Genomic DNA, 23,735 nt, shown 5'->3' with positions numbered 1-23,735 from the left:
TTACAGATTCACACTTTGCTGTGCCAGTAGAAATGTCACATAAAACCACCCCACCATCTGGCCAATACTGCCTTTTTTACACCCCTTCTCCTACCATCATCTCTGTTCTATCTCCAGGTGTGATAACCAAGGTGCTGAGGATTGAACTCATGACCTTCAGCACGGAGAAAGATGTAATATTGTTCTGAAGCCATCTAGCAGAGGGACTGTAACAAACTCATGTCCGTGATTGGGTTTGGTGCCATCTGAAGGCTTGCTCTGTTGTGTCCAGTTGGCCGGGAGATTCTGCTCCAGCCTGCCAGATGATGACCCGATCTTGGTTATTGGTGTCTTCATCCCCTTTGGGCTGAGCTGTAGTAAAGTGGTGTTCCTGGGCATAGAGCCCTTCATCACTTAGGAAACTCCAACTAAAGCATGCTGTAATGTGTCTCCTTAGCAACACAGGCTAGTTGGAGTTCATTGGCTCTGTAGCTTTCTCTCCCTCTACTTTCCAGGCTGACTTCCCACGGGATTTGAATCAAGTTCAAGTTCATATCAGTCCTGACCTTCTTGCTGCGGTCTGAGTTCACATTTTGGGTATCTAGGACACATCTAACACTCAGGAAGACCCTAGAAGTGGCTATGGTCCTTTGGCACCAGAGGAGTCTGTGCAATAGAGGCACCCTGTCTATAGTTGATATTCATGCAAAGCAGAGTTTAGCTTTTAAGAACCTTCTGATGAGACAGGCTGAAGCGCCCATCCCCTCAAGTGTCCAAATGATGCATGTGTTAACATTCAGCTTTTCCATTTCACACTGCACTACAGATGTCCGTCTGTCTGCTCTGCCAATACAGACTGTAGCTTGCTGTTCTTTTTTGTACTCTCAAAATACGGGTATGCGTCACTTCTCCCTGTGTCCTGCTGTTTGATCCTGCCTGTCCCCAAACTGACATTACTCCCCTCATGGAAAACATCATCTGACTCCTGAACATCCCAAACCGGCCTTGGGTTGAGGCTGCCCAGCAGGTCTGTTTGGGCTTTGCCTTTCCTTGTGCTTGCTGCAGTTACTGGGAGAAGGACAAAGCATCCTTTGCCAATAAAGCAAAGGGTTACGTTCCTCTTTGCAATACTGGGACTACAACAAGAAGGAAAATGAGACCAAGAAAAGCAACTGGCAATAAATCTACTTCCTAGAAGCTCATGTGAAGCTCTGATTTTCAGTCTGTTTTCCTAAGAGATGTCTAGGTTGAGGACTCAGTTCAGAGGGTAATCCCTTGACAGCACTATGCCATCGGAGAGAGTCTCATCCCTGGACCTTTGTCCCTTGCTTGCGCTTGGTGATTCGTTGGTTGTTAGTGAACACAAACAGCTATTCCTGAGTACCCCACGTTCCTCTGCTGGCTTTGGGAGACATGTTGGTGTTGTCACCTTATGGTAGCTGCGAGGATCCTCAGGGAGAGAATTCTCTTAAACAATTTCACCTCTTCTGTCTGGCAGGGTGAGTGGATTGTAGCTATAATTATGTGATTATTAGAATGCATTGCAAGTCACGTACCAGCAAAGTCTGTTTCTTGCTGTACAGCAGTTTCAAATATCCTTTACTTCTAAGTAGCCTTTTACAAAGCCATGCAGGATGTGTTAATATGCACATTAAGGCTAAGGGTCACATGCAGTGCTGGCCTTGGGGTGAAAGTCCTTGTAGCTCATGTCATAAGCTGGGATTTATGGTGAACTCCCCCATGACCAAAAGATTGATGCAAACTTCTCCACCTTCTGGCCTGAGTGGTGGGAGTGCCTCTTGGATCTTGCCAGATATCCCTACCAAAAAAAAAATCATCTCTGTCTTAAAATAAATGCACAGGTCACCTATTTTTCCCACTAGGAAAAGAAGCAAAGGCTTAACAACCTTTGTAATAGCGGATGAGATCAGCTTATGGTTTGGAAAATCTTTGTAGGTAACATGTGGATACTGGGCCTCTGTATTGACAAGATAGGGGAAACAAAGGAAAAATATATGTGGATAGCTCTCCCTGATGGTTAGAGCTAAACACAAGGAAGCTCATTTCTGTTCCTCTATGTGTCTGTATTTTAACTTTCTGAAGTAGGTGATGGTGACAGGGGTTTTGCTAACTGTGTACATGGCCCAGTTGCTTGACAGCATAAAGGAAGCATACATGAACCCCGAAGTGAGTCCCGCACGCTGGTGGGCCCTGGAGGTGGCTGTGGGTGCCTGCCGCACTACAGGACTGATGGGAGCTCGAGCAGCCATAATGCCTTACCCAACACTGGTGCTCGATCGTGTCCCTGGATGTAGAACCATAAAAACAAACTAGTGCCCTTCCAGACTTTTCCTCCTAATATAAATTACCTATTTTTTTCTTTAAATGAAAAAAATGCCCCAGAATATTCTATTTTAACAATTTTCCTTTTGGGAGACAAATCTGAGTGGAAAACAATCCATCGACTTCTGACATGAACTATATTGCAGAAGTAAGCCATCTGGGACTGTTTGTTATCCCAGAGTGTCCGGTTTGAGTCCAAGTACCATGAGTTAGTGGTATAGCACTGGGATATGGGGAGGGTGAATCCATTGCTGAAGACACTGTGAATGTAATTTTCTTCCTCCTCTGTCTGTGCAGTAAAGACAACTCACTGTAATCTTTTCTTTCCAAGCACAAATTAATCTTCTAATGAAAACAATGACAATATTTGGCCTGGCATGGTGGGTGGTTACTCATGCAAATGAGATGTGTCTCCTTTCTACCTTTCTTCCATCAACAGAAGACAGGACTGAGCCCCCCATCTCAGACCGCAGGCCAATGTCAAGACAATGACACAAAGGAACTGACTTGCCTTCTGCGGAGACACTGTTGGACAGGTCTGAGACCGAAAGCTTAATTCCAGATGGCTGGGCAATTAGTAGACCGTTTTGTTGCAGCAGGAACATCAGCTGCAGACTATCTGCTTTGATAAAACCCTTAGCATTAGAAAACCTTAAACCCAAAGAAGCAAAGACGGAAGCAATAAAGTGAGAGTTAGGTACCGCTCGGTTAATGAAGTGAGCTTCAGTAAGAAGAAATGTGTGTCAGGTCAGAGGCCCTGAGGGAGGAGCAATGGGGTTCCCTCTGAAGAAGCAGGCGACGGAGTCCAAGACCTAAGGATTCGATAATTGAGTGAATTTCAGACTGCCAGGGGAACTAGCTGCAAATACAGGTGGCCACCCTGGCCACTGAGGAGGGGAAAAAATAGCTGAGCAAGATGTTGACTTACCCCTGAGAGAACAAAATTAGTTGCCTGGGAAGACAGAGCATATTAGAGGAGGGTGAAAGGTGGGTGAACACTACCCCTTTCTCTTCGGTTAAATTCCTCCCCTATCACTGCGGTGTTTGGATGTAAGATTAGACCCTTTCCTATTCAGCCCTTACCCACTCTAATATAAAGTTTAGCACTACCATATATCCTCTCCCAGGGCTATGCTCGTGGCCATAAATAGAGGGCAGGATCCAGAGCTGGCCAGACCTGCCAGAGCTATTGCCATCCTCTGCTTTTGGTTTTGTTGCAGATGAATTGAAGCTAATCAACTCCATCACTGAGTGGGGCCTTGGGCTTTTATATCTGAGGGCAAAGAAGGCCACCCTGGTTGTCTCAGGGGCTGTAAGAGTGTGGTCAGATGTTTGACTGCTACTGTTTAACGTGGGCTTGCAGCTCTCCCAGTCTGGTGTTTGGTGGGCAGGGGGAGGCTGCCCTGGTGCTGTGCCCAGCCATGCTCCAGCGGCAGGAAAGCTGGGGGCCGCCGAGTCGGTCAGGCCTCCTGCAATAGCATAAAATGTCACCCTGGCAGCTGCATCTCTTTCACAAGGGTGTCCAGCCTTGATTTTAAGGCTGCAGGGAACAGAAAACTAGCTCATGCTGATGGTAACCTTAACAGGTTAACATTTTTCACTGTTTCTTGCAGCGAATGTGCTCAGCTTCCACCCACTAGTTCCTGCTCTACTCTGCCTTCTCAGTCCGAGCAACTTGAACCTGTCACCAGCAACCCACGAGACCTTGGCTCCCTTGGTCTTCTCTCAGAGACAGCCACTCTTCTTCCTCCAGGGAGTGTTTTTTTAAATGCTTCTGTCTCTTCTGCAGCAATTGTGGGGCTGGATAAAGCTCTTTCACTTCTGTGCTCTGATATTAACCACATTTTTTACAATGACTCCTTGGTTTGCTGCCCTAGTTTCCAGTATATGCTGGTGACCTTCCATCCAGATCATTTAGTGGGCACAGGATGGTCTAGTGGGATCAGGCGTGTTTAGTCTGTGAGCATATCACATTTTCACTGCCCATAAACCTGTTGAACACTATCTCCATTGAGCCTCAACATGGAAAAAGCTGTGATATAGTTCCAGTCTTTAACAGGTGGCTAGTTCTAAATTGGAGTAATCATTTCGTTAATAAACACCCATTAGAGGTTATATTAAACGATGATTTCTTCCTTTGCTGATCTGTCGTTGTTTCTTATTTAGTAGCTGCATTCAGGAATATTCACACATGATTGCTTACGATGTTTTAATTGTCTTTGAAATGTTGTTTCACAGCTTAGGTTGAAACCTGAGTAAAGTGATGCGCATGGCGATCCTGGAAAGCAACGCATCTAATTGGTGTCTGGCTGCTTAACAGTGATGCAGGGTTATTTTTTCTTCCTTTTGACCATTTAATTGCTGGTAATAGTCAAACTTAGTTTTCTGCTTGCTGAGATTGGAGTCCTTCATCTTGTTAGGAGCAATGAGAAATCACCAGGAAAAAGCTCTGCTGTCAATATCCAAGGAATATGGCTAACCAACTGCTATTAATCTTAATGCAAACCAGACATTCTGACTTAAATCGTATCATCCTTAATGGAGTGATGCAGTTAAAGCAAGCATCAAGTGGCCCCAGGGCAAAGATGTTTCGGTTTCATTGAGCTTTTTTTGATCTGGCAAGGGACAAGTCTTTGGTTTGATAATTTTGAGTCCTACAGAAAGCTATGCTGCAGGCAAACCTCGAGGAGCGGATGGGGTTGTGTGTGTGTGTGGGTTACGAATGGCTTGCGTGACCTTGGGGAAGGGAGACGGCTGGATGTTGCACAAAGCACCCCAGAGCACCTGAGGAGTTCTCCCGTGGCTGGATCAGGATTTCTGCTCTCTCGGGCCCTTCCCCTTGCCCTGCGTGGAGGCTGTCTCAGCAGCAGCAGAAGTGACAGTCTCATGTGGTTCCTCATAGTCACTGTCATGCAGGGGACTTTCTAGCCTTGATGCTTTGATGAAGGGACTCGGCATTCACCGTTTTGCTCAGAACAGCTTGTCTGATGTTTCTAGTGCAAACAGGGCCCCTTCTCCCTGCAGGAGGGTAATAACTAACTAGAGAAACAAGGGATCCCTCTGAGCAGCCCTGACTGCACTGGAGAAAGAAAATCAATCTGTGAAAATCCCAGCTGAAGCATGGAAGAGAGGATCTAAATTTAGCTGCAGCCTGCCTGGGGCTCCTGAGGTTTGTGACTGCTGGGGCAGTTGCTCGCAGCATTGTGTAGCTTAGAAGTTGAATCTGTATCCAAAGGCTCCAGGCAACACAGGAGAGCAAAACACTTGCTCTGTTGTATCTCCAGGTACCTCTCTTAAGTCTTTGGGGCTTGTGGATTCACAAGGTGCATTTGGTGGTTATTTAAAAAAAAAAGCTGTTCTACATATGTGGGAAGAACGAGAGTCTGTGCCCCACAGGGCTTGCAGTCTGTATGGGAAAGTCAAACAAGGGCCTGGATGAACAAAGCCCTTACTCTCGCTTCACAGCTGGGTGGCTGGAGTTCGGTGAGATGAAGTGATTTGCCTGTGGTTGTAGGGGAAGAGGGGAGGCCAGGTAGGGAGCTGGGTCTCAGGGGATCTGAGTTCAAAACCAGTTTCTTTCTGTAGCTCCAGACAAACCAGGTGATTTTTCAGTGACCTGTTGTTTTGCCCTGGGCATTCCCCAGCAAAAGAAACAGATGCAGTACAGCCACTGCTTGTGCCTGAAAAATGTTGGGTCTTTTGAAGAAAAAACATAAAATCCACACTTCATTTAGACACTGCTTGTTACCTTTTCTCAACAGACAATTTGTAGATGCCACATTTAGGCCTGGAAGCAAACTAGAAACTATCATATGTCTCACAACTACAAATTATAGGAGAATATGCTTACTATGGCTGATAAAAGCTTACTTGGACTCACATTTTTGAAAGCCAGCAGCACTGAAAATTGAGTTCCTGGAGAAGAGAAACTGGGTAGTTGTGACCAGAGGAAATTGCGACTGCTCGGTGAAGATGGAATGGCTATTGGTGTGAAAGCGTAACCTTAGATTTGGTGGGATCAGTGCCAAAACCAGCACATTGCACTAGGACCAAACTCCTGCGTATTTTGTTCAGTGAGTGCAGCAGTTGCATGATGCAAAGCAATCGTACCCTCAGTGCTCACAGAGTGGTGGAAAGGACTGCTAAATGAATGGGAGGCAGAAATGAAAAGTACTTTGAGAGATCTACTTGCCTATTAAATGTTCTTTGGAAGGGGTCATTGTTAATGTTGCTCCTTCCCATCTAAACAGAAACACACAGCCTCCTTGACAGGGAATTTAGCAGAAGCTGAAGGGATTACTGGGTGTTACAATATCTCACTTCTAAAAAGTTAATGTATTAGTAACGTGTGAGTCTAGACACGTATTGCAAGACTGATTTAGGATCTTAAAGAGGATTCTGCCTTTCATTCTGGCTTTTATTAAAAGCTTTGTAGTACATCTTTAAAGAGCCACTAAAGCCACACTGAAAACATAAAGGAGAAAGGAATAGAAGCAGAAAGGTTTTTAAATGTATTTCTTCCCCCATTTTCTCTCTTGCCCCTACCCAAAGTTTAAGACTATTTGCATAAAAACACGATGTTCAATTTTTTCCTTTAAAAATACAACTACTCTTCCTTTTTACTTTCTTCCCCTGAAAGCTGTGGGCCAGTATGTAAAACTAATGTCAGACTGTGGAGAAGCAGAATGCCTCAGATTTGGAAGTTCATCCAAACTTCATCTAACTGCAGACTGGTTGAGATAGAAGCAAGCACGATTACACTGCTGGTGGCATTTGGGACAACGTAACTGGCCCTCAGTAGGTGTTGGAGTAGCTTCGAAGAAATTGGGAAAGAGATGATGGACAGGGGAGCTATGTAGACTTTTGGAGGATGTGGATTTTACTGTGGGTTGGTATGCATATGACTATATAAACATACTGCTTTCTGCAAAACCTTGGAGAACATAGTAGTTTGTATGGGCAGATCCTGCCGAATTCCTGCCGTGTTTCACTTCTAATTTTGGAGAGAAGAATAGTGTGGCACACTGCTTTTGGGATATCTGAGGCCTCCTTCTGCAGGGAACCATCCTGAGCTGGCCGCGTGATGGAAGAACATCCACTGTTCACTTTTGCTTTATTTATTCTCCCAGTCTCTAACTTCTTAGGTCCTTTCAACTCACAGGCAGCCAAAACACTGTAAGTAGGACTGCCTGACTTCAGGTGAGGAGGACACAGCAGGAACAGATGGATTCCTCAGCACCAGAGGCTGGTTTCCATGCAAGTACAGCCTGATGACAAAGAACAAGGAGGCAAATGCTGCTGACAAAGAGTGTGGGAGCTGGTGTCTCAAAGTTTCCCAAGGCTTTGGTGATTCTGTAACAGGTGGCAGACAAATGGAGCTGCTTTCTAATCACAAGGGATTTTTTTTTTAAAATATAGCCCAAGTCACTCAACAAAGCAGAGAGAAGTTCCTAACAGCGTCTGGTGGAATGCAAATGTACTGCTGTTATCAGGCACATTAGAGCCAGCTCACCTGCTCTCAAAGAGGATGAAGACGACGCCACAATTTGCATATAGATAAGGTCAGATTGTGTTCCTCTGTAGGCATTAAGATGGGTTTATTATCCTGTTTGTTCTTAGCAAAGCTGTTCACCCCATCACCCCACTCCAACCAGCTCCTGACAATCCAGTTTGTCCTTGTCTGGAGAAGAAATCTCACAGAAGCTCTAACATGTGGCAGTCTGCCCAGCATCCTGCCGTGCCTCTCCGCTGCAGGTCAGGAGAAATGGGGAAGGAGGCCCTGGAGCTTGGGCTTTGGCTCTGGACCTCAACTACACCAGGGAGCTGTAGTGATCCTTAGCTCTTAGGGTAGTGAGCTGTGATCTGCAAAGAGGGAAACTGAGGCACAGTGTGAAAGAAAAAGTGGCTAGGTTGGAGGAGTGGAAGCAGGACTGACACCCACCTTTTGATGCAGTTAAACTGGTCCTTACTTTCACTATGGAAAACTTCCTTTACTGAACCTCAGCTGGAGACCATGTAACTGCAGAGGCTGAATCAAACATCTTCTTTCTTCATTCATGCCTCAGTAGATCTGTTCTAGCTCTGATGACTTTGAAATTACTCTGACTTCATATCGGCAGAATAAGGCCTAGAGCATGGCGCAGGATAAAATACTTGTGAGTGAAGGTTTTATGTCATTTGACCCGCTGAAGGGGGTCTAGGAGCCAGCTGGATCAGGTGGGAACAGCTCTGCTAAAAGCTAGTTAAAAGACTTTGAGTGGTTTTCTGCCTCGCTTTCTCTTTGGAGCAATCACTGAGCCATATCAAAATGCCCTGCCACAGCATTTCAGAGCGTTTAGTGTTTAGAAATTACAAGTGACTGTGCTTTGCTCTAAAAAATGCAGTAGGAGTGTGGGTCCTCCCCCCCAGAATTATTTATAATAAAAGGTAGTTTGAAGCAAAACCTCAAAGTTCCCAGATTTGTTTTGATTTTTACAAAATGCTTCCAATCAGCAGACTTCTCTTACAACATGGAATTTTTATCAAAATCAAGTGGGTTTGTTTTGATGGAATAGCATTTTCTGTCGGAAAAGGTGTTGTAAGGAAATTTAACTGTAGCTAACACAACAGAAGCATTCACAGACACAGCAGGATTAGAACAAAAATGTATAGAATGAGAGGAAATGCATTCAGATCCGCCTGCTGATGGCTACTAAACCTTTTGAACAGATTTTGTGGCCCTCTAATTTACACCCTTCAAATGCTCTACCTGCAGCAAACTACATACCAGTATAGCATCTCTGTATCCTGCTAATGCCGGGGAGTGCCTTGTGTTAGAGTGAACTAAAACTGTGCCTGCAAAGCGTCTGCTCTTTTTAATAAAATACGGGCTTTCATTTTAGCGAGTGATCTCAGCACAAAGTGCTAAGTGTTGTAAACAGTTTTCAGCAAGACATTTCAAGTGCTGAAAACTGACTACTTAGGTAGCTGCAGTTGATAAAAAAACAAATGTAAAAGCAGAAGCCTTCTTACTGAACTCAATAAAGGCAATAGTCTGCTTTCCGTGGAGTTTTCTGCTCAGATCCCTCTGGCTGTGTCAGCTGTGTGACTGGCGACTTCAGCTCATAATCTGTTTGTGAGTTACATCTATAAGTTAACAGCCGTCTTTTGAGCATTCAGTCCTAAGCATGGGGTCTCTTTGGTTAGCCTGCTTTGTCGGCAGTCTGAGTTTCAATGTATTTCCTCTGTTTGCAGTGGAGTAATATGAGTTCCTTCCATGTTTGCCATGGACTAGGAGCATTTCTGTAGAGATTAGCATGGCTTGGATAATGCAGGGTAACTGATTGGTTAAGTTTCCGTGGCTTGCATTTCTAAACCCCACAGTATAACACTTCAATGCATTTCATTTTCCACACCTTTAAACGGATGAGATTAATTTCTGATCCTTCATGGAAAGCCATAGTGCTGTACACTAGCTCCTGTTCTTTCTTTTATCTTATTGAAATGGTATGTAACGGAGAGGAAAAAATCAGGGACTGACCTAGGACTAGATGTTCTGGCTGCAGCAGGTATTTGCTATACAGCTATAGTGATGTACAATTTGGGCTGTTGATAAGAAGCAATGACCGCTGTTGCTCTTAATTTCACCGTATGGCCAGTTTCCTAAAGTGTTAATCCTTGAATGCTGAGGTCAAATGGGTGACTGAAAGATGGCAGGACATGTTCAGAGAAGAAAGCAGATTTTCACAAGGTCCCAGCAGTAAATTTGTGGTTGTTCTTGCTCACATCTCCTCTTGTGGGCCTGGCTGGGGCAGGGAAAGCGCTCAGGATCTTACACCTTTCATTTACGTGCTGGAAGTGGGAAGCTCAGAGGGGCAACAGAGGTTACAATCATGGTCATATGAGCAGGTTCACTTGTGGCAAACCAAGCTACCCTGAATTTTTAAAAAGCAATAGCTGAAATACAGAGTCCAGCTACTTTAACCAAGGGAACCCCACAACAATTGCATTACAGTCTCACAGCTGGTTAAATTCAGAGCATAGTTTCAAACATGGGGCCAAGCTGCTGTAGAACAATTTTACTCCAAGGTTATACCTTAAATTTGCTTCCCCCCCTGTTGTACTGCTCCTGGCCAGAGAGGTGAATGCAGCACAACTGCCAGGGCCTGCATGGTGGTGACAGAGCTGTTCTGTACAGACTGCTTACGGTCTCCTGTCCTCCTGATCTCCTGGGTTGTGCTAGCCACAAATAGACAGAGATCCCAGCTAGGCATCAGTGGCTTGGCTCAGAAGGTTTTAGGGACTTTCTTGCAATTAGGTGCAAAGCAGAGCAGAGCATGGGCTTGGGACAGTCATTCTCTGGGTGGCAGGAGCACTGGGGCTTGCAGATGCTTTTCTTGACTGCTGTTTTGTTACCCTCCTCACCTAATCGTCACACCATTGCCTCCCGTTCTCGCCATCTGTTTTATGTATCTGCCAGCTTTTTCCTTTCAGGCTTGAAATGCAACAGAAACAGGGGTTGTCCTGTTGGACTTGTGGTGCAGAGGCAGCTTCAGATACACAGGGAAGCATCAAGTGAAAAGAGGTGATGGCAGGTTCAAACCAAGCAAAAGGCAATACTTATTAGGCAACATGTAATTTAAGCTGTGGTACTCCTTGCCATCAGGACATTGTGGTGTAAAAAAGCATATGCGGATTCGAGGAGGGATTGGACACAGTCAAAGAATAAAGATCTCTTGAGGGCTATTAAAGACAGACACAAAACTCTCACAGGGAAAATTCCTGTGTGGCGGATCGCTGGGAGCAGGGGGAATACTCTGGGGAAGAGTTGCTATGTGTTTGTCCTCTTCTAATGCTGTTTCTTGGGTATCTGTTATTAGGCATTGAATAGTGGACTGGCTTGATCTGTGGTCTGGCCAGTTGCTTCACCCCTATGCTGTGAGACCCCCAGACTGCCATCTTGCCAGCAATCAGAATTCAGTAATGTCTCCATTCCTTACTTGTTTCTGCTCGTTGCCTCTGGATCCTTTCCAAACATCCCCTTCCACCTAATGAGAACAAGAGGTAATTGACCTTATTTGTCTGGTCCTTTGGAGGCGACAAGTCTGAGAGGCTGCCCTAAAACACATCCCTGGGTGATGTGCTGTGAGGGCCCAGCCATAGAGTGGGAGTGAAGTGGTTAAACAGCAGAGGGTTCTGCCAGGCACTGGGTAAAACATGGCTGATTCTCACCCTAGAGTTGAAGTGCTAAAACTACCCACAAATACTTCAATAAATAGCAAGCTCATAAATAACTCGCAACATTGCACTTCATAATAAACCAGTGACAAATGTTGCATCTTTCTACGACGTGGATTAATGGTAATGGGGGTGGGAAGAAGGAGTGATGGCTGTGAGGTGGTATTAAAAATCACTTACATTTCACAGGTTCCCATAAAAGGGAGACTTGTGCAAAATAATTAATCATGCATTTTAAATGCAGCTTTTATTAAAGACAAGCAAAAGCATAAATACAGCCAAGCCCTTAAGCACTTGTTCTTTGCAATGGTTAGAAAGTGTTTGGAAATATGAGCCAACACTTGGGATCCAGTTTAGCTCTGTTGTTGTTGCTAGAAGAAAAGCTGGGATGCAGAGGTGGCTTTCCTGCCTTATTCTGGTCTTTCCTACAGTCTAGCATGGATGGCGCTGGTTATCCACAGATTTTCCTATGTCTTGCAGTACTTGAGGTCTAGGAACAGCCCAGCTAGATCCTTCCAAGGACTTGGCCTGGAGATGACTTCTGCAGAGCACTGTTATACAGCTGTCTATGCTGCTCCTGTGCTGGCTGGAGATTCCCCCAATCACAGAAGACTAAAACCTTTGCCAAAGCTGACTCAAAATAACCCACAGAGTGTCCCACCGAAGCAGCAGAGAGCATTAAGAGGAGGAGAGGGAGCTGGTGTCCCTAAATGTTCCCTGTGGAGAGCTGTCACAGCAGTTTTCCCATTGCATTAGGAAAGAGGAGTTTGTTGATTGGAGTTGTGGTGCCGTTTAGCTCTCCCAAATCCTGGACCTGAGGAATGGAAACTTGGTGGGGAGGGGGGTCTTTTTTATTCCCCTTGGGTTAGATCTGCTCTTTCAAGTTAAGTCTAAGCTTTGAAAGAGAGAAGGTGGCAGAACTAGAAGGTGATGCAAGAAGAATATTAAGAGGAAGGGGGATTTTATGACAGCACAGTAAGAGAGATGATTTATTTTGTCCTTCAAGCACTATCCCTCAAAGGCTGCTAAAGCCCATTAAAACTTCTGTCTGAAGCTATGGTGAGATTCACTCCCTGGAAGGGACAGAGGTTTTGCCATGGGGAGCCAGAAGTAGTGATGGCTCTGATTTCATTAGGAGAGCAGTTATCTGAGCTAAAAGGGTTTCTGCTAAATTAGCAGGGGCCCTTGTTGCAATTAAAGTGCTGCTGTTTTGTAACCAAAGTCACTGTCGTTTGTTCGATTTTTGAGGGTGAGCCAGAAGACCAGATTCAGAATCACAGAGCTGTCAAACAGCAGGTACCAAAGGGATTTCAGGAGATCATCATATTCACAAATCCTCCCCAGCTCCACCTCTGCTAGTCCTTTCCTTGGACTTCTCTAACGTTCAGCGCTCCAAGGTTCAATGTCTAAGGTTCAACACCATACATATCCAACCTACAGAGTGCATATGGTGCAGGGTTAGGACGCAGTGTATAAGCAAGTCCATTCCTCGCATGTACAAAGTGGAGTGTGTTCTCTTGCTTGTGCAATGCAGCATTTCTTTGTGTGTGAGTCGGGGATTAGTCATCGTGCTAGCTCTTCTGGGTGGCTTGCAGCCTTTGAATTCTTTCTCATGGTCCAGGATTGTATGGAGACATACATGATGGAATAAATACCGGGTAGGTCTTGCAAGAACCCCCTTTGTCAGCGTGATGTCAGCCCAGAAAATATTGTACATTCTGGAAAAGCACAAATCCTGGCGTTAAAATCCTCCCATTCTGCTCAAATCCATCCTTTTGCCTGCCAAGTCCTGGTTCCTCCAACCTCCAGTTCTTCTCTGGAGACCAGCCAAGGATGCTGCTAACTCTCACCATTGCTGTGTTCCTCTGTCTGCTGACTGCTCTGAGGTATGTGGGGGCCTTCCAGGACCATTTTGACACAGCAGCTGTCCTGAGCTGTCACACAGGCTATTAAATATTTAATTCATCCATGACTTGAGGACCAGTCGTGATCAAAGGGACAAATTAGCTGCTGTTCAGTAATGCTTGTTAATCAGAGCAGTTCTGATGAACAGCTCTGACAAGATCTTGAGAGTATTTTTTAAATTTCCATTGGGGTGCTTGGATCTGTCACCCTGGAAAGAGGATACCTGTCAGCTCCTGGCTGAGCAGAGTGTCCTCCTCTTTCTCTGAGTCCCTAAAGACCATATCTCATCTGGCCTAACAGTGGAGATGCAACATATATTGTGCCTTTTGTCTGGCTACTGGAACTGGAGCTAAGCTTTGAAAAATGGGTCATCTTTGAATGGTTATGGTGAAGGGGAATTGGCAAGAAATTCCTGCATCACCCAAGCCTAAACTTGATGGTTTCCCCCTTTCATTTGGAGACAACCCGTGATCTGGAATGAAAACATAACTCATGCTCTTTGCTATCACTTAATGTTCAAATAAAATGAATTTTCAGCAACTTGTGAAACTGGATATTAGTTCTCCTGTTGTTCTCACTAAATATGGGGTACCACAGAACCACTTTCTTCTCTGTATCTCATCTGTGCCCTTGGATCTGCAGTCAAATCTCAACTGTCTCACGTCTTTCTTCCCCTTCAGTCTGAAAACTGGCTTTTCCATTCATACTGGACTATCTCCAAACATTGCAACTGCTTGAAGGGTCCCCAGGCTCCAGCATCAAATCCAGCTCTAGTTGCTTTTTTCCTGGTCTTCATCACCCTGGATTGACAGAGGTCTGAGATGCCTTCCTGCCCATCTGTTTTCTCCAGCCCCTGGATGAAGCTCTCTTCTTTATTACTGCAGTTTGACATGTGTAAGGCTACGAGTGACTGAATGGAAATACAAGTCACTGAAGTTACAGCATCTGGGACACACAAGGAGGAGCAAGAACGGTGCAGCGATCCCTCATTCTCAGTCTGTCTAGGTGGTGAGAGATCTTACAGCTGTCACCTCTTTTATTTCTTGCCCTAAATGGCGACTAGGCTTCTCTTGCCTGTCAAGTTGCTTTGCCAACATTGTAAATACTTTCCACTACCCATTCGAACACCATTCAGCCAGCTGTTCCTTGTATCCCTCTTGCTTATAAATCCTACCCTTAGTTCATATATTTATTTAGGGCAATTAGTTCTACAGCTCCAAACACTGCTTCCTAGGTCAGCCTGAGATAGTAGGGCTTTTCGTTCTCTTTTCCCCTTCTTTTCTTTTTGCATTCCCTCTCCATGCTATCTTGCCCAATTTTCTTTCTGGCCTATTTTACTACTGCTAAATTCAGAATCCTCTTTTCCCCCACACCCTCAATTTCTCATGGAAATGCTGCCTCCACTCCCCAGTCCACCTTGAACACTACATGTTAGCTAGCCTGTTTACTCATGGGTAACCTGCCCCCCCAAAACAGAGCCTGATGAATCCAAACCATCCCCTTTTCCTTGCTGGCCATGCTGTGTGTCCCCAGACCTCCACACTGCCTGGTCTCCAGCTTCCTTTGTGAGTACCTTCTACATTTCAGTTCTAAAAAGCCTTATGCCCGCGATGAGCGGAGGCTCCCAGTTTGACTGTTGTCCTTTATGCCTCTGGATCTTTTCCAGGTCCTGGAACACCGTTACGTAGGCTTCTAATTAAAATCTTCAAAGAAGCAGAGAGGACGTATGGGGACCAGAGAACAGCCAAGTGAACTCTGGGTGCCTATTCCCTGATGCCTTCTTTGTCCTTAGCTTTTGTGGGCTGAGGTGTTTGCTAGATAGTCGGTTCTGATCACAGGAAGAACATTTTATACAACCACTGCTATTAGCGATAATGAGAACAAATGATACAATAATGAAATCTTATTATACACTTTTCGATGAGGGCCTTTCATCTGAAAGATTTCCGAGTGCTTTACAGGCTACTGAACATAGAAATCATTTTACTCACCAGGGAAATTCAGCCAGTGCAGGAACGGTATGTGGGGAACTGTTGGAAAACATACAATTGAGCACGCGGGACAGTTCAGTAGGGGGAGCAAACATACTGGATTCAAACAAAATTGCTACCTAAATTTAGGGGAAGAAGCAGGGTAGAATGCCTTTTACGTGGAGCATTAAACAGCTACCTCTTGGCTAATACCTGGTGTTGGAGTGAGACAGATAAGAGATTTTATGACCAAGGCTGGTATTTTCTTAAAGGACCTCAAATGCTTGACTGTCATTTAATTAGGGTTCCTAACTCCCTTTGCTTCCTTTGAAGATACCAGCCCACCCTGGTTTCACCTTCCATAGAGAGAAGGAACCTTCTGCAGCTGTAATTGCCTTTCGAACCCTGCCTGCAATGGGGATTCAGGGCTGGCTCAGAGAGGAGTGTTACTCCTTAAAAAGCCAAGTCACAAGTATTTTTCTTCCTCCTCTACTGTGGATTTTGTTTTCCCTTGAGATCTCCCATCCAAATACTGACCAATGCTTGACCCTGCTTAGTTTATGAGAGGTTGACAAGATGAAAATCCATAGCAGAAAATTTCCTGAACATATTTATCTTTTGCAAAGGGGAAAAAAATCAACACAAAGCCCTAACCTCTAAAGACACCAGCTGCCTCCTGCTTATTAAATGGTCCTTGTTTCTGTTTATGGAAGTAGATTGAATAGGGCTAGCCCTGGTGCTCCCTGTGAACGGGAGCTGTGTGCATTCCCCAGTGATATATGAGGTTAATAATATTCGCAGTACAAGCATTATGCAAAACAGGACATCCATTCTGCTGGTTGGCAACCAAGGAGCAGTAGGCAAAGGCGACAACGCAATCAATCTCCAGGCTGACTGCACTCCGTGGCTGCCTGGGCTGACACTGGCCCTGCTGAACGCTGGAGTGTGGCTGAGCACGCTGTCTCCCTGGGCTCTGTGCTTGTGTCAAAAGCTGGATCTGTCACCGAGAACCCAGTATCTTGAGCTCTTTGGGTTGCAAACAGTTCGTGTTGGTGAAAAGATGGGTCTGCTACTAGTGCATGAACCTCTTGCAAAACATGTTGCACCATGGGGCTGGGTGTGAGGCCTTTGGAAGGAGGAGGGAAGGGAATTCCTTGCCTTCGCTGCTTTGATGGTCTGAAGAGGAACATAATGGTCTCTCCAGGCCTCTGTATAAGTCCTGAAAGTCTGGAGGGAAACAAAAGTGGGTATTTGGGGCCCAGTCCGTGATGCCTCATGATGGATACGGTTGGGCTGTGAGAGCTCATAGCCTGGAGGAGATCACAGAGGGAGCAGCATTTGCAGACAACTTGAGTGTGACCTTTCCTGACACACCAGAGGATTGAAAACCCCATCATGGATTGACTCATTCTGCAGGAAAAACACCATTAGTCTTACAGGACTCTGGCAGCAGGTGACAATATGAACGACAGGAAGAGGGCAGGTAAGGGCAGCGTGGCAGCTCTGTCACCGGAGGTATTTAAGAACAGATTAGACAGCTCTGACAAACATGTGAGCTGTTAAGAGTCCTGCCTTGGAGCAAGTGGAATGGACAAGATGTCTCTCAAGTCCTTCCCAGGCCTGCCTGCTACTGCCTGTGATCGACGCTGCAGGAGTGGGCACTTACACACCGAGGCCCTTACTCATCCTGCCGGAGAGCAGGATTCATCCAGGGCAATAAATTATTTAGAGTAATTTGTCTGCCTAGAGAGAGCGGAGCCCAGCTCTGGGTACTGATGGCTGTCTGAGGGTGCTCCCACATCCACTGAGGAGATGTGAGCTGCTCTGCAGGCTGTTTTGGAGGCCGAGGTAGGTGAGCAGCTGCTGAAGCCGTTAGATCAGCTGTTTGGAACTGCTGTCTGCTTTCAGAGAGCCAAGTCTGAACCTGTGATTCAGAGCAGGGACTGGTTACACAAGGAGCTCCCTCCCTTTTCTCCACAGAGGCTTGTGATGGGGAGAGCTGGCTGTACAGATAATTAACAGCAACAGTTGTTGGGGAGGAGAAGTATTTGGGTGTCTGGGAAGTGTTTGAGTCAGGGATCATTCTGAGGAGTACCTGCCTTTAAATAGCCAAGGGCAAGAGGGAGAAGGAGCCATGAGAAACTATCATGAGAATGATGTCTTGACCAAAATTCATCTCAGATCAACGTTGGGCTATCTGAGGGAGCAGGTATTTGTGTTAGGAGTCAGGAGAGCTATAAATAAGCAAAGTTGAGTTTAAGAAACCTGAAGGCATCCGATCTGGATTTTCTGGCAGCTGTTCCAGGAGTGGGGATCATCAGCAACCCATTTCCACCGTACTTGGAGGATCGTAGCATTTCCGAGCCCTTTATTCCTGTGGTGAATCCCAGAGAAATCGGCCAGGCAATTCAAGAGTTACTCGGAGGAAATTACTAATGCAGAGCAATAACAGGCCATTTTTTTTTCTTCTCAGGAAATCTAGGCTAAAAAGAAGCTTTAATAAATGCATGTAGTAGATTATTTACTATAAGCTATTCACCTACCTCAACTTTAAACTAACTAGTAGCATGACTTGCTTGTACTTAAAATAAATGTTTATTTTAACCTAAGCACATTGTAGAAAGCCTCAAACCCCCAGTGCTGCTATCGGCTAAATATATTTTCTCAGAGGATATACAAGGCTCTAATTAAGGTTTTGTCAGACATTCCATTATATGTCTCTCATCTCTGTCTCTTAATATTTATCACCCATTTTCACATCACTGCAGCCTTACTCTGGGCAATCACTCAGACCTGGCATGATATTTCCCCCTGAAATTGATTTAATCCACCAATGCTGGTTTCAGACCTTCAGAGCATTGGTAAAGGTTGCTTCCAGTTGGCTTTAAAATAGTTCTTCAGCTGTCAGCTGCCCACTGCCTGCCCCTGCCACATGCAGTTTGCTGTGAGCTGGGCTCATTGCTCAGCGTGGGCTCTCTCATTTGGCTCTGGCCATGCAGGGACTGGAGGGAGTGCTTCCCATCACATCCTCACCCGCTGTGCCTATGCAAGGGAGGTCTTGGGATGGAGCCTTTGCTGATAGAGGTTGCTTGTCACATCTTGGCCCCAGTGTTGGCCACAAGTGTCTGCCCCATTGCAGCCACGGTTGGGTCCATGTTGACCAGAGCGTTTCCATCACAGAAAAGCAGTGTTTGCATGATAATGTTCGTGACAGGTGCTGCCTTGTGTTTCATAGGATAAACCTGGCTTACTATAACTCTCCTGCTGTGCCCCAAGGTCTTGAATGTCCTTCCAGGCTGGTGTCAGTACTGCAGTTTGTGGTTGGTGTGAAGGACTCCCTGCGTGTTGTGTGAGGGTGACTCCGCTCCACGATTGCACATTCTCTGGGCTTGCTTGGACCTGTGTATTGTGGTACCAAGCAAGTGGCTCATCCATGTATCTTTGAGTATCAGTAAGACATCACTGTCTGGGCTCTGAAACGCTGTAGTGGGACTCAGAAATGCCATTTCCAGTTCTGCTGCTCACCTGCCAGCTCCTGTCCTCAGGGAGGAAATGGTGATTAGCATCTCTCATAGCTTGTATTTTCATACCAGACTTTATAGTTCATACTGACTGGGGCTTATAGGTGCTTCAGATGACAGCAGAGACCCCAGTGTCCCAGGGACTGGTGGCAGCAAGGACCCCTCAGTCTAACTGGGGTTGTTTTGGTTTCCCTGGGAGTAGGGCAGGAGGTGGCAGGAAAGGAGGCTTCAGGCAGAGAGCAAAGAGCAGGGTAATCTGTGGGCATCAGTATGTAAGCGTGCTGTGTCGACTATGCTAATTCATTTTGGCTGAATGAGTAGCATTTATTATATGTCAGGGGGAGTGTGATGAATGGGAAGTCAGGTTTTCCCCTGTATTATTTCAGCTCTCTGGTCTGTAGGTGATTTATTCAGTAGCGTTTATGGTGTTACTAGTCTAAAACCAAAGGGGAAATTTATTCAACCCTTTCCTGCCTTTCTTTTTTTTCCCCTTTCTGTTTTATTATATTTCTGCTTTTTTTTTTTGCCCCCTTTTTTTTTTTTCCTTTTTTTTTGCTTTTTTTTCTGGTTTAAAGTCTTCCTTGCTTTTGGTGTAGATGGATTACATTCCTGCACCAGGAAGCTTGCTTTTCTGCTGTTCAGCTCTCCCAAACAAGGGCTTCAAATGCCCAGCTTGGCTGATGGGCTCTTTCAAAAAGTCCCATGTGTCACCGGAGGAGCTGCTGTGCATCAAGCTTTTCTGGAAGGCTGGCCCTGATGGTGAGTGGCTGAGCTTCTAAAAATCAAACCATATGCTGTTTGAAAATAAAACAAATACTCTAGCCTTTGTCGCATAAAATCTGATCATGAAGCAGATGGGACAGTTTGGGGCAATTGGCTTGCCCCTGTGTTTTGTGTTTTAATCTTGTTTGACAGGAAAAAAACACTTCTCAGTATCTTAACATAAAAATTACTGTGTTTAACCACAGACCTATGTACGGGGAGGCTGGAAAGGCTCAAGAGATTTTAGGTACCTTTTCCCCTTACTGTTCAGAGATCACTGCATATTGCAGGACCTGCTTGTATTTGCAAGCTAGTGTAAAGCAGCATGCAAATCAGTGCAGCTCCTCCAATTTAATCCCAAATGAAGGTCGAAACCTTTATCTATAGGGCTGCAAACCACACCAGCATTCTTCGTGTCCCTCAGGCACAGCAGCCTCTGAACGTGCCCACTGAATCAAATCATGGAGCGATGCAACACCCATTTACCGCATTGATATCAGTGTCTCTTTCTATCTACAGAAAACCTGCTTCCCTTCATGCATAGCCTATAGGGAAGCATCATTCATGTCTTGCAGTTTATAAATTGTGCATGCTGGGTTCGATCTTCTTCTGATGTACTTGGTTTAGTGTGGCTGCCCGAGAGACAGCAGTGAAGGATCAGACCCTTATTCTGGGACCAGTAATGCCCCTTTCTCTGGGGTACTGGTAGGGTGTGTGGGTAGCAGTAGCTAGTCACACTGAGACACAATTCCTTTGCTTTTGAGTCAGAGCACACAGAAACTTGTTGAAGGAAGTTTGCTGCTAGTAATAGGTTGGTTTTAAGTGGCACATAAACCTGCCGGCTCTTTATGGAGGCTGTCGGGCAATAAGGACATGGGGAATTATGACAGTGGAGGCATCGTACGATAGTGCTTTGCAGATGATGTCTCACAGGGGATGCGCTATTTATTTATCTAAAGGAGCAGGTTTGCAGTGCTTTTTCAGAAGAACAGCTTCCAGGCCAGGATGTCTCAGTGCCTGCATCTACTTCTTCATATTAGCTTTGACAGGCTCTAAATCTGGGGCAAAGAGGGGTTGGAGGGGCAAGGGAGCGCCCCAGGAGAGCTCAGAATGATGTCGAGAGGAGCAATTTCTCGCTGGAGACCTGTGGTATTTTGCAAAGAAAGCTGGGCTGTTTTTGCTGAGAGCTGCATTTCTTTTGTCGCTATTGTTGTTTACAAACCGAGCCGTTCACTTAGAAGTGAAACGTTTAATTGCTATTGGCTTTTCACAGTCTTGTACAGTCTTGTACCAGCAAGGGAAGGAGGGGAGAGGACGAGAGGCTGTAAAAAAAGAGAAAAATTAGTTTCCGTCTGGCTTTAACAATTGCGAAGGACTTTTACTGCCGCTGCAGCAGGAGACGGTTTCTTTCCTCACGTCTGTCCTGAGCTTGGATGTGGTGTGGCTTTGCCTTGATGAGCAGCTGCAGTGGTCCCCCTCGCAGAGTGCTGCATGTTAGCAGCAGTGAGCAGATTCCTGCCTGCGGTGAGGAGGGCAGGACTGGGGTGGACGCGAGGGTGACGCTGGCCCTGTGAACGTGCAGGGCCTCTGCGCTGCCCTGCAATGCCGGCATAGCTGGGCAGTGGCCAAACTCTCACTCGTTTCAGGGCACTTGCCTTTAATTGTAATTGCCAGACCCCTACGGTGCTTGTAAAGAAAAATCTCTCCTGCTGGATAGTGTGTCTGCTTTCATAGCTCTTTTGTCTTGGAAAAAATCATCCTTTTATGCTCCCGAGTGGGAGCTGGTGAAACCCATCCAATCTGCCATGCAGCGTGGGTCTGCAAAATAGCTCTGCATTTTTACATGGCGTTCTCCTTCCATCTGAAACAGGGCTGCAGATGGGTGGCACATAGAGGGAAGGGGTGTTTGTGCCACTTACCATAGGTGTTTGACATCCCAGGCTAGAAGGAAAGAGATTTCTTCGGAGAATGATGCAGAGCTCCTAAATTCTTCGCCTGCTGATCAATCTAATGGATTAAAAGGAGCCTAGAGCAAACCCCACCCTTTTCATGGAACGTTATGCAGCGTCAATACAACTCTGCACTGGCTTTTGCAGGGCTGAATACCTTCTGGGGGGGGGGATATAAAAGTGTGGACTGAAACCAATTCCACTAACGTGATGCAGAATAGATTTCCCATAACATCCTTGCAAGGCAGGAGAATTACCATTCCCTTCCTTTATCGAGAAGGGAAACGGAGGCCCAGAAGAACACCCTTTCTCAAGTTCTCTGTCAAGAGATGAGATGTGCTTGAGTTGTTTTCCTTCCTTCACTTCTCCCTCATAATATGCTGCATTTGTTCCATGACAATCTGATCTTCCTCCCACCTCTGTCTCCTCGACTTCTGGGTGATGGCTCATCTTAGACTTCCTTCTACCTCATCCCACAGGCACAGACTCTTAGCTGTCTCCTTCGAGAAGCTCTTTCTGCATGCCTGTAGTGGGCTGCCAGGATTTTCGTCCACACAGAAGAGCAGGCTCCGGTTCTGCAGGCAGAGACGAGCCAGTCTGCAGTCCCTGTCTGCTGCAGGGAGCCAGCTTTTCTCCTAACGCTCCATTTCGAGCTGCTGTTTTTTAATAGAGATTCAGTACAACCATTTTAAAATGGACACGAAAGAGCAGCGCCGCAGTGCATAAAAGCCAAAAAAGGACAAAGTAACGAGTCAGGATGTGACCAGTTCCTCAAATAGCTCGTGTTATTGCTTTGTCTTTCTGTGTTTCTCAAGTGAATAAACCGAGGTCATGATTATAAAAAGAACAAATAAATTAAATCCCAGTATCCTAAAGGCTGCCTATGTGGGTTGGTTGAATTAACTCGCTCCAGGGTGAGGGCTCTGTGTCAGCCTTCCCTAGCGGTGCAGGATCTCCAGCGTTAGGCTGGTGGCTGGCTCCAGAAATGCAGCAAGTCGAGGGTGATGAGATAGAGGGGATGGTTGCAGGAGAAGGAATTACATACAGGGGGGCAGTTGAAACTTCAGCGATGCTATCTGTTATCCACCTGGCCTGAGAGCTGAGCTGGTGTTCCTCGTTGCATGCCTGACTTGCAGTGGAGGCCAAGGAGCCACGTTTCCACCAAAGCCTGGTCTCTGGCTTTGCTTTTATTTTTGTAATGGGGTTAGGAGGTACTTCAGGAGTCAGACAAAAAAACAAGGAACAGGCTCTTGTTGGAGCCAAGCGGAGTAAACCTTTTTGTTTGGGGTACAAACAAAAAACCTTTCATTTGAGTCAAAACTGAAAACTGAAAGAACATTTGGCTCCATGTAACTTCCCCTAGGCTGTTTGGTAAAATTGAAAATGGCAGCCTCAAAGTGAAGTGCTGAATTGCTCTTAGGAACTGGTGCAATAAAATGGTTTGGTATTTCTGAAACAAAAAGAAAAGAACTATCCCACAATTGTGGGAGAAATAGCACCCCTAAAAATCTATCTTTCAACATATTTTCTCTTTTTTCCAAAAAATATGCTCTGTTTGTGCTTTCTACTTGCTGAGATCTGATTAAAGGCCCTTCATATTTCTCTGTCAGACCACGCAGTGAGACCTACTGCTCCCTCAGCACCAGGCAGACCTTTGCGAAATTATGATGTGTCCTCCTGTCCTCAGGTCACTAAAATGCACAATTTCCAGCCTCAGCAGTCAAGATGCAATGAGCTGCTCGTGTCCCGTTGCAAATCCCCGGGCACCAGGATCTTTAGGCTCCTTCCTGCTGAGTTCATTTGGGTTCTCCTGGCTGGTATCTGCCAGCTGTGGCCCCAAGGCACATGTGGATGGTACTTGCAATAAACTGCTGCTCGGTATCCCCATAGCAGGGGGATGGCGGGGAAATGTGGGAATATGAATCTAGGGCACAATGTGGGAGGCCAGAGCCTCACACGTGGAACAGGTCTCCTCAGCTGCCCCCGGAGTCAGCTGGCGAGGGAGAAGGGATGTTTGGCACACAGAGTTGGGCTGTGGGACAGTCTGGAAGGCTGGAGGAGGGAAATTCTCTTTTTCCGTCCCACAAAAC

At 45.9% G+C, this 23,735-nt stretch overlaps 1 long non-coding RNA gene across 1 annotated transcript in view; it reads left to right on the top strand.

The window, feature by feature from the left end:
- The window catches only part of LOC129215239 (uncharacterized), a 253,283-nt gene that overhangs the window by 62,670 nt on the left and 166,878 nt on the right, over positions 1–23,735 (top strand). The gene's annotated exons all lie outside the window — the stretch shown is intronic.

This window comes from Grus americana, chromosome 19, assembly GCF_028858705.1.
Source record: "Grus americana isolate bGruAme1 chromosome 19, bGruAme1.mat, whole genome shotgun sequence".
NCBI classification, from domain to species: Eukaryota; Metazoa; Chordata; class Aves; order Gruiformes; family Gruidae; genus Grus; species Grus americana.
This window is presented reverse-complemented; position numbering and strand designations above follow the sequence as displayed.